Raw genomic sequence first — 7822 nt, forward strand, 5'->3', positions numbered from 1 at the left:
CTGGATGAGAAGTAAGACGCATACAATCCTTGGCAGAGACAATGCCTTGATCTTAAACTCACTGAGATGGTGTGAGGTGACGTAAAACAAGGTGAACATCCAGGAAACACCTCGAACATCTAGACGCTTTTCACAACTTTTTGCAGACAAATGACAGAGACTGGTAGATGTCTACAAGTCTCTCAAAAGTTATTTGAAATGTATTAGAGGGTTGGGTGTCTTTCCTCAGGAAGAAAAGACATCTTTGTAGATATATTATGTTTAATAAAAACAAGTATTCATGGATTTTTCTTACAATTATTTATGAAAAAAATTGTCTATTTGCAGATTTCTTTAGAATAATAGTTAAAGAAAATGAAACTTAGAAAGCTGAGATACCCGAGTGCAATTTTAGGTATCTAGGCACCTGAGATGTTATTAGCTGGTGTTTGCAAATGAACCAATCCTGGAGCAGCATTCATTTTCTTTGACACTGATTGGGTGTTCCTTGAAGAACAGAGAAATGGAAAACCATGGATTTTAGCTTCTGCCATGATGCTTAGAAAGCTTCCACTATGCCCATTAATAAGTATCCAGGCATATTTGGCGTGTGAACTATTAAAATAGGCAGCTATAGGCGTTTTTAGAGGGGATCTGAAGTATTTGTGGATTTCAGCTGTTGTGGTCCCCAATATTTGTGAATATCCAGGTTTTGCTACATTTTGGGTGTTCTCAGTATTTGTTTAGTATGTTTTTTACAAGTGCAGAATTTACACTGATATTGACCCTAATCCAAAGGTATGTTGGATTTTTACATGAAACTTTTGTATAAACTGAAACACTGTTAAATGTTATAGTTCTAACCAATTTGGACAATAACTGTCTTGAGTTTCAGACATGGCTGAAAGTGGACCTCCTGCTGGTATTAATCAAGTCCATCCTCAGGTCAGACGTATCGATAGCTGCAGCCTGTTTGAGCCGAGACCTTGCAGACTCGGGTCATTATCCCGGCTGCTGAGGCAGGTGGAGGAATACGGCTGTAGGCTGTACTGTGATCCAAGACTTCTAAACAGATAATCCGCTATCCACTGAGGGTCCCTAACCACAGGAAGCCTCTCACGCAGCAGCTCCACAAATCTCCTGGCTTCAGCGCATCTCCCTCAGATAAACAGTCATATTTGATTGATAAAGAAATGACATCACGGTTTATAACGGCAGTGATGAGTGAAGTTTCCCTTGCATTGATCTCTTTTAGCATATTTTGTTCTTTACGTCTGTGTTTTGTCTGTGACTGGAGTCAACGTATAGATTTTTCTTCTTCAACAGATATAATCACATTTCCTTTAGCTGGACTATGTAACATTAGAGTTTTATGAGATTCAGAGCAGTTATGAGAAACAGAGTCTTTGCTTTGAGAAGCGCATGAAAGGGGTAGATTATGAGAATCCTATCTTTCACGTCAGTCAGACAATTTGTTTTTGAACATTTTCTAATATTTCACTTTTAAGCTTCAGGTTCCACAGATTACTTTGGAAACAATTGCTCAACAAATGAATATAAGTAGTTTTCACAATAAGCAATGGATGCATTGCATGGTAAATACATATGAACTGTGGCTTTGGAGGAACCCGGAGTATCCTGAGAGAACAAACATTTACACAGGGAGAATATGCAAACTCCATGCAGAAAGAATCGCAGCTGACCTTATTACCTAAAGACTCGTCACATGGTTTCAGAGTATTTGTCTATGGGGCTCTGATGTTAGAAGCAAATAAAAAACAGATGAATTTTTAAACCAGTTTTGATGTCACTTTCATCATTAGAGCCTCACAAACAAAAACACTGCTTCTACAAATTGCAGGTTTCAATTCTCAAATAGCCTTCTTCTGTGCACCTGCTGCTTTAAGTAGTACAGCTGTACCTCCAACCAGCACACAATAAATGATTCAGTAATACTTTAAAATAGATTTATATTTATTGAAGCAGTACTAAAATGTCTTTGGACAGAAAAGTAAAAATTTCAATCCATTTTTGGACTTTCTAAACATGATGATTTCCAGGTTTTCACTATGAATGACCAGATAAACACATGCAATGCAATCCATACTCTACAGCTTAAAGGTTTTCTTTTTGTTGGTTAGTTTGCTTGTATCAGAAATAGCTAGAGGTTTCTAAAATCTCACTATAAGGGCATTACTTTAAAGTCAGCATGAGCCATCTATCATCATCATCATCATCATCATCATCATCATTGTCGATGAGCTTTTTATTTTTATTTACTTCACCAAAACATGTGTTGTGATTATACAATCAGAAGCTTCACCAAAAACTGCTTCTAAATTCTTTCTCTGCACAGTAGAAAAAAAACCATTATTTTCACATCTGGAGTCTACAACCCCCCTGATTGGACAGGCCCACTTTGTTCATCCAGCTGCTGTGAATCACAGATGTGCAACACAGAAACACACAATTTGTGACAGACGGACACTCAGACAGCTTCACTTGGAGTTGTATTTACACCCCATGTGCAAATACTAACTTCCACTCCTGTATAAAATGGACAGCATTCACATTGCAGCAGATAACACATGAGCCTGTACAGCCACAGACTGCTTACAGGTCAGTTCAGTTTGTATTCTGAATCAGATTACAGTATTTAATTTGTTGATTTGATGAATAGACAGAAATCTACCCGTAGAAATATGCAGCAGTATGAACGTACTCATCTAAGAAAACGGGTTTCGGCCTTTTTAATCCAAACACATATCGCTTGTGCTTGTCTCGCTCTAAGTTTACCACAGTTTTGGCAGCGGTGTATACACATCTCTGTGCATATGCTAAACGAACTTTAGCTGTGGAACCAGTGAAACAATCCGCTTCGCTCTTGGCTTGTCTTGGCACCATCACATATGAACTCTAAACTGTTATCTGACATTTTTTAAACTCTAACATTTCTGATAATCACAGCAGCCGTGACTTCAGCTGGAACGTTCAGTGTAAACAAGCTCAGGAAATGAAGCTGACGAAGATGGTGATGTCCACTCATTATTTTCTGGAACACTGTTTTGGGTGTAGGAGTTGTTAACCCTTTGTAAATCTCTTGTTTTCTGAAATACTTGCCATTTAGCAGTTCTAAGACCTGTTGTAAAATTTTTTATACAGAAAAACTATTTTCAGAGTTTCATGGTTTCAAACATTGTAGGAAATTGTATTTTGAGAAGGTATCTGGTCTAATATATCCAGCTGCTTTAAAAACAATCCAGTTTAATACTTTTACATTTCTAGCAACTAAATTTAAATGTAATGCTTTTCACGTATAATGTTCTCATGGTGGTGTTTGTTTTCTCAGATGTTTTTCTAATCAACAGACTTCAACAAACCCCTCAGAGAAGCCCACCCAGCAAAATAAATGTTGTATCATGTAAATGCAACTTCTGCTCTTAATTACCCAAATCTCCAAACATTCTGTGTCTCAGTAGCTCAACCCAGGCGACGCCAATTTCCCATGCTTTGATGATCAACCACCGCTTGATGGGAATAACTGCACGAGTTCTGATCTAAAAAGATAAAAATCAGTAATAAAGCTTTCTGTAATAATATTTATAAATGGCGTAACCCAAGATGTTTTGCAGAATAAAAAACACAAACTACAGTGAAGAAAAAAAACCCACATTGAAGCATTTACATCTAATTTGTTGTAAGAATACAATGAAGATTAGACAGGTTTACCTGGCAAACAGGTTCATCCTAACTGGGGAGATCCTGAGTCTAATTAACCTTTTTAGGGTTCAATGTGATAGAAATCAAATATAAAAAATATATTTTTCCATTTTCCACAATAATAAAGGCAACAACCGTCTGACATACTTTAAAATAAGGGAGAAATGTCTAATTTAGATACAAGTAGTAAACCATTGAGGAATACAGAATCGGATAAATCACTTTCCTGAACACTTCCTATAGGTCCTGGCAAAAGCTTTTTATTCGTCCATTTAAGCACCCCTCAATGTGTATCTGTTAAATGAATCAAAAGAGGAACATGTATAAAAATAGCATGTTCCAAACATCTCAAAGCTGCCTGTTAGACGTGTTACAGTGAGATTTTGGCTCTTGTGTCCCAGTTAAAACAAGCTTCCTGTTTTTAATTGTCTTCACAGGTGGGCCTCCGAGTATCCTTTGACCCTGAGGGCCGTTTAAGGTTCCCATTATGAAAGTCAAAGGTCAGTTTTACGCTTCAGGCTAATTGATTTTAGTCGGCTTACCTATGCATATGTGCTCATGAATCACAGCAATCACAGCTAATCAGTGTGATTGGTTCTTTTGGATGTGAGCCCATCACTCCGTAACATTTAAGATTTTGTTGGTTTTCATCAATCCGATCATTAAACCAATGGATTTTGTAGAAACAGCGTAATGAGAAGGACGTAGTGAAGAGGCTTTCTGTGCATGTTTATAGTAAATATTAAAACTATTGAGTATGACGTTTCAGAAGAAACAAAACGTTCAGACATTCAGGCAACACTGAGGATGAAATCTCTCTTTTCAGAGACATAATCAGAGCCAGATGGTGTCGATCTTCTCCCCTGCTAACCTTTGACTGCCCCTCTCTCTGTCTCCGACGCCTACACTCAAGGGAGAACAACACAAATCAAGCAGTTGCTCCCCGATCTGCTGAAGGAGTAAAAATCAGGAGTTTGCATCAGATGATGCAGGGAAACAGCTATGAACTCGATTAAAAAGCAATAAAATGAAGACGAAACATCATATTACATACCTGGGGGTGAAATTCAGAAAGACTTTGGGAACATTATGAGTTTTATGAAGTTTGAAATACAATATTCTGTGTTTTTTATTCCTGCTATTTATCATACCATAAACCCTGCTACTTAATAAATGTAGCTTAGTGTCATCAGTTCCCCTTTGAACAAGTTACTAAAATCAGTTATTATTGTAAAAGCCTCGGTCCCGGTCCAGTTTGAGGCGGACTCTGATCCGTCTAAAATCCCCGGTCCCGGTCTGGTTTGAGGCGGACTCTGATCCGCCTAAAGGCCTCGGTCCCGGTCCGGTTTGAGGCGGACTCTGATCCGTGATGCAAGTCAGTAAAGAGTAAGTAAAACCAAACATAGTACAACACTGTGGGTCATTTAGTTTGTCATCAACAGAACATGCCGTCATGGCAGATTTAATTCAAAAAGAAAAGTTTCCATGCATGCTGGTGTAGTCACTGGAAACGATAACTACGTCACTTGATTATGTCATTTTTTGAACTCCTTAAGCATCAATAACTTGAACTTGTCATTTTCTATCAGGCTCCATCACACTCTTACATAATTTTGGAGAAATGTTTGCCTTTTTATTTCTTTCAGGCATTAAAGTGGACTCCTGGTATTCGTGGAGGTTAGGGACGACAACAGTCCGTAAATAGCTAAAATACTTAAATAGCTCAGAGCCCCTATGTAAAAATGCTTATAACTGCATATTTTAATAGTTTAAACACCAAATATACCTCAATAAGCATTAAGGCACACAGCAGAAAGCGTCTTGGCACTACTGCAGAATTTAATATCTTCAGTCTTCCTTATGTCTTCTCTTGAGAGTACAGCCGATCTGCATCAAAAATTAACTGTGCTAATGAACTGGCTTCTTTGCAAGCATCAGCCAATAGTGTGTCAAGTTTTATTATGCCCTGTTATTTCATATTCCCTAGTGGCATTTTCACAGAAAGACACACCAATGCGTGAATCTGTGACTACTGGACTGAGAATAGGCTGGGATCCGCTGTACTTCAGTTTATCCAGTTTTCCAGACATCTGTTTGTTACCACAGACCTGAATGTTCTGGACCACAAAACTGCCAAAAATCCTACTTTTAAAAATCTGAATCTACCAGATTTTCAAAAGCATAAGCATAATAATCAGTAAACCAAGACATTTCATTTGCAGTAAATGGTTACTCATTTTCCTCATCACTGTACCTGCAGCAACAGTGTTCTTAATGTTTTTCCAAGGCGGTAATATATGTTAGGACTTTTCTGAAGAGTTCTACATAACGTTTTATTTATAACATTTTATGGCACCTCAGTAATTTTCTTGTAGATTTACTTTTGCATTTGGAGTCAATAACCCAGTTTGTTCCAGTCTTCTATGATTTCATATTTGACTCACTGACTGTAAAGTATTCAGGTTCTATGGCAGAATATAAAGGCAAGACAAGTTTATTTATACAGAACAAATTATACATAAGGCAATCCAAGAGGTTTTACAGGACATTAAGCAAAAAGGATTGAAAGCAGATAAAGCATAAAAGCATAAAAGCACAAATAACAAAGCCGTAAAAAAGAAAATGCATCAGACAGTTAATTATTCAGATTGTTTGATAAAAAAGTTGCAGTAAACAAAACTGTTTGTTCCAGAGCAGAGGAGCATAGAAACTAAATTATGAGAAAATCTTCAGTCCAATAATTATACTTGGCTGTTGTTATGAAGCATTAGAGCATATTATGTACTGTGTTTGTTTTTCAACAACAACAAAAAAGTAGTGTTGTGGTGAAAATCTCTGTTTCTGTGTCTCTAACGAACATTGTTTTGGAAGTCTTGTCACAATGTTTGCAACTTTGCAAGAGTAAGTTGTGCTGTAATGCTCATATTTGAGTAAAACAGGTAACCCTTCGAGTTTAAAAAAAGCAAACTTTTAAATTTAACATACTAACTGAGGTTTATAGAGTCTAACATGGAAAATTCAACTCAATAAATACTTTATCTTGCAAGAAAACTAAATGTTCTTGTTGTCTGTAAAACTGCTCACTGTACTATGACGAACTTCAGTTTATTTGAAAATGGCATCACAATTTTCCAAAACTGATTGACAACAATGATGGTTGCTACTTGCTTTCTTAATTATTGTCAAAACAGCAATAGAGTTCTTAGGGCTTTTCTATGCTCTAGTACGTAGATTATGAGGGAATATTGAGCTCATAATCTGGCACCTTTAATTATTTTTACACTGATTATTCATGTTAATGTGTGCGTTCTGGAAATAAATTTGGATTAAGTAATTGTTATGATTACATTATTCTGACAGCAAAATAGACATTAGTGTTGTTCCCATCAGTTACACTTAGCTCACCACACTCCTATTAACCACAACAAAGTTTTCTGCTTCACTTTAATCAATATCCATACTGCCATTACATACAGAAAAGCATTCCAAGCTTTTCTGCTTGGAGTTTGTAATAGCCATAAGCTTAAAGGGCAGATTATACTTGTATTTGGGTTTAGATATATGCATCACAGCTGCAGGCACAATATGCAAATTGATGTTACTATTATTGTTCCCCCTAATGGTTAGCACTCTGGACTCTGAATCCAGCGATCTGAGTTCAAGTCTCAGTGGAACCATTTGTCTCTGCTCCTGACATCTTCCACATTTTTTTTTTGATCCCAGGCTTAGTTTATGGACTGTAATGTGAAATTAGGCACAAGTATAAGTCTGACAGTTTGTTCACCAAGTTACTGTGCTCTCTGAGAGGATCTGTAAGTATTTGACATTGTTCCATGCCCATCGTTGACATTAGTCTCTAACAAAATTTGGATCATCTACCAGGAACAGTGGAAAGAGCATGAGTTTGTGTAGTGTAGTGGTTATCACATTTGCTTTACATGCAAAAGGTCTCTGGTTCAAAACCAGACAGAAACAGTTTTTGTCGGTTACGCATCTCTTGGGGTTCAGTGAGACAATAAGAGCCTTCCTCTTTTGTGATGGTTCATTTGCCAATCGACTTCAATGTAGGCTTCTTTGAAATCGAAGCTACTTTACTTCAATTACCAATTGGCAGTTCAATGGC

The sequence above is a fragment of the Poecilia latipinna genome, unplaced genomic scaffold, assembly GCF_001443285.1.
Source record: "Poecilia latipinna isolate Pla-1442-1.1 unplaced genomic scaffold, P_latipinna-1.0 Scaffold739, whole genome shotgun sequence".
Lineage (NCBI taxonomy): Eukaryota > Metazoa > Chordata > Actinopteri > Cyprinodontiformes > Poeciliidae > Poecilia > Poecilia latipinna.